Below are 4,282 nucleotides of genomic sequence, written 5' to 3' on the forward strand. Positions count from 1 at the left end.
AATATCAATCCTGGATCAGTATGATTGACACATGCATGTGCTATAAATAAAGACAAAGGTCAAAGGCGGGGGAGAAAAGACAAGGGACAAGGAGATGACAACAAAAAGAAACAAATTCTAATTCCTTTCCTTTTCTATGCATATATGTAGTCTGACTATGCCTCCATTCCACATCCAAGAAATAAAAGAAAGGAAAGCAGTGTGGGTGGACCAATATAGAATGCACATTCCAGCAGATATCGCAAGTGTCCTCCCTGTGGCTTTACAACATGCTGTGCACACAAGTGTCCCAGAAGAAACTGATCCAGGTAGTCTTCAGCTGATCTCTTCAGAAGTCTGAAAGTATACTGGTCTTGGTGTACAAGTACTTTTCCTGCACTTTAGTCTCCATGTTCTCATGAAAAGTACATAGTAGTAACAACACGGCTAGTTTAATTTGATTCTGTCTTTTATGAAGTCTAATTTAAAAAACAAAACCAAAAAATCTCTCAGTAGAACCCAATGGTCTTCAGCTTTGCTGTAAGATATAATTCAGAAAGAAAGCTCCAATATAATTCTGAAAGGAAGAAAAATGTATATAGGAGAAATTATATATATATAAACGTGTGTATACATATATAATATATAAATATATATTATATATAACATATATTTAATATGTAAATATATAATCAAAGATTAATGCAAAACAGTAGTAATAGAAGGAACATTTATTTAGTACACTTAAATGTCCAGGAATAAGTGCTTTCATGTGTAAATGTAGACATTCATCTCAGCAGCCTCCACAAGTGTTATAATTGGTTCTCCTCATTTCATTAATGAAAACATTGACACACACAAATCTGAGTTGAACCCTGTCTTTTCAATGTAAATGAAAAAAAAGAAGAAAAATAATAGGAAGTGAACATTCTTCCCCAAATGAATGTTGTCTTCAGTCAACAATGATGTTGTCTGTGTTTTATTTAGTGCTAGTATTTCCCACATCTTCAATTCATGAGAGCACTTTCCAGTAAAATTATTTCTGTTCAGAAAACCACTTCAAAGAAAATTACTGTAAAAACAAAACAAACCATGAAGAATTAACAAAGACATAGGTCAAGAGCAAGGTCATAAACATAAAAGGATATAAAATCACATATTTTCACTTGGAGTTCAGTTTCAAAGGTATAAATTATCCTATAACAGGTCCTAGTTAACATACCAGAAAGAAAATGCAGCAAACAGCGCAAGTACTATACATATACCAGATTTTATCCAATGAAATGGTTCAGTGTTGATCCAAAGCAGTAGTTCTACAACCTAGCCACAGGTAATTAAAAAGGTCCCAGAGAACTGAAGGGGGGAGAGACCCAGTCTTATTAAAGTTAGATAGGAACTGGGCCTCAACGTTTTCATTAATTCCCAAGGGATTCTTACACTCATCCAATTCTGAAAACCAATGCTCTATCAAATGCTGGGTTTGTATTGCTTAATTATTGAGGCATTCTGAAAAAGGAAAACTAGTAACTGGCAGGCGACAGGCTAGAGGCTGGGGCAACAGGAATGCTTTCAAAGGAGAGTCAAGTTTTGTGTATCTCAATTACATCCAATGTCTTTCAAGATAAGTTCTATGTAACACAGGTATTATTTCAAGAAGAAAAGAACCCAATGTATGTGCAAAAATAATTTCCCCCAAAAAATTGGTTGGTTAAAAAGGCACTTAGCACTAAGCCTCACAGACTGAGTTCAATCCCTGAGACCAACATAGTGGAAAGCATACCACACACACACACACACACACACACACGCACACAAATTTAATAATTTTTTGTTTTTGTTTTTGTTTTTGTTTTTGTTTTTGTTTTTGCCCAGCACCAGGAAATGTTTAATCTTAAAAAACAAACAAGAACCAGCTTTCACATCTGCCCTGTGGCATCACCAACAGGAAGGACAGTGTACAATTGAAACTGTCCTAATTCTTCCCGATTTTAGCATTCTCAGAAGGATCCCATCCTTGGTCATGGCAGAAAGTGCAGAGACATTTGAATGGCTCACTGCTCCCTTTGTACTCATTGCCTTCAAGCCTTTTTTGTCTTTGCTCAATCCGAGCAAATCTCTTCATCCTTGCTATAGAATCTTGCAGCACGGACAGCCATGTGTGGACCCTTCTCTTGGGAAAGGTGCTTTGAACCTCCCTCAAGATTCGTTCACTTTTGTTCTCCACAGGTCTGCTCTCAATCAGATGACAGAGCCTGCGATGACGACGGGCTGGCCCCTTGGCACTGGGATTGAGGTTTAGCTTTTTCATGACCTTTACTAGTGTTTCTGGTTCTAGGACTTCTGAATCATAGGACGAGTCCTCTTCATCTTTTGTCTGAGGAGTCTCTGGGCTTCAACTGGGTCGACTTTCTCTGATGGCTCCTCCATGGCAGTTGGGCAGAAGCCTCAAAAACTAGCTCCGAGCAAAACTGCTTGGTCTTTGAAAAGACCGAGATCCAAGTTCCAAGTGGCAGAGGCTGAAGTGAGTCAAATTTAATATTTTTAAATTTTTGTTTAAATAAATTGATGTAAATCTATTGGTATTAAAATTATAGAAATGTTGAGGGTAGTATTGACTTGTATATAAATCTAACTCCAATGATAATATAGTTCAAGTATTAAAACAGGTTTGCAATATATACAACCAGAAGCTATTTCTCTTAAGTACTAAGAAATTATTCAGATTATTCACTAGGGATGCTGAATTCTCAACCTGCTTTCCTTCTTTCAGTGGGAAACTTGGGTATACATTAACTTCCTAGGGTTTTCTGCATTCTTCCTAAACCATAGATTATTCTATTACTCACCCACTTCATAAGGGGTATTTAACCTAAACAATTAATGACCTGGATACCTTAAAAAATACCAAGTGTTTTGCTAATGTTTATTATATGGTCCCAGGCATAATAATGCTGCTACAGAAATTTCTTTCATTGAATTAGATGTTATTTAAGTGTAAGAAAAAGTGACCTTTTAATCAGAAAATAAATTGCTTGGTATCAATTGAACAAGATTAGTATTTTCACTACTTGAAATAATTCGGTCTAAATCACTGAATATAAAGAACGCATACAAATAAATCAGTGCCATATTCGTTCTGAATATCATTTGTATTTCACATCAAAGTAGTTTCCAACATGGCTGCCATACTGATGTCATTGTGCACAAATGAAGCTCTATAGGGAATAGGTAAGGGCACAATCTCGGGTCCAAATGAATCAATCTACTTCCGGTTTAGAAAGTCTTTGAATTAAATGAGATGTCAGTTTTTCCTTTGTAAAATAGAAACAATTGCATCTCCATTGATGGGTTATGAGGAAAGTCCATACATAAGGAGTAGTGAGCTCAATGATTTAAGAAATAAGTCCTGATAAGAGTTGCACTTATATGCTATCCTTGTTAGTAGCCATTTTAGATAGTATAACTAGTCTATCACTTAGCTTCTTCACATCATGTCACAACCCTGTCTACATCAGTTCCACTCTAGTGCTCTAAATAGAACATTCTACATATGAATTCTAAAACATTCTATAAACTATTAGTTTGATATTCGTGTGTCTAACAGGCCCTGCTGAACTAATATAAGCTCTTTATCAGTCTTAAAGCATAGTTAGCTTTCCCTACTTTCCTAGTACATCTGTGTGCCTATGGGTATATGCATAAATAATGAAGTAATAGAAATTTCTGGTAGCCAGACTTTTTTTTTTCTTTTTTTTCCCTTTCAAGTTTACACCGATTCAAAGCTCTTTGGATCTGTAGCAGCAGGAAACATTTCCATTTTCAATATGGGCCTGCCATCTGTTGGAAGACTAGCTTTGGAGCATCACCTTCTCTCTATTACTATTTTCTACCACATAGGTATGTTCTCAGCAGTCTCACAGCATCATGTGCAATAATAGCTGCTATTTACTGGGTGTTGACTCTGAGTACATACACTTAATTCCTTGAGGCTTATATGATTATCCTATCCTATAAATGAAGGAATCCAAGGCTGTAGGAGATTAAGCGGTTCAACAAGGAAAAAAGTGCTGGGGTTTGAACTGAGATGAAGTCTGCCTATATATAATAGCAAGGTCCCTTTCTCTCCCTACTGCTTTGTGGACATGTCACGAGGAGATATTTGACTCGGCATGTTATGCTCTCATCACTTCAGTTCACTATGGCCACACACATAGAAATTGCTTAGGAGCCTGCTATCCTTGAGCTGGGCTCACATCCAGCTCTGGGCTGTACCAGGGGGAGCAGTGCTTCTATTAAATTAATG

The 4,282-nt window shown here is 36.6% G+C and overlaps 1 pseudogene; it reads right to left on the minus strand.

The window, feature by feature from the left end:
• Positions 1 to 1,893: 1,893 nt before the first annotated feature.
• On the minus strand, positions 1,894 to 2,406 carry LOC117694086 (developmental pluripotency-associated protein 3 pseudogene; annotated as a pseudogene).
• Between the last annotated feature and the right edge of the window lie 1,876 nt (positions 2,407 to 4,282).

Source organism: Arvicanthis niloticus, chromosome X, assembly GCF_011762505.2.
Source record: "Arvicanthis niloticus isolate mArvNil1 chromosome X, mArvNil1.pat.X, whole genome shotgun sequence".
NCBI lineage: Eukaryota > Metazoa > Chordata > Mammalia > Rodentia > Muridae > Arvicanthis > Arvicanthis niloticus.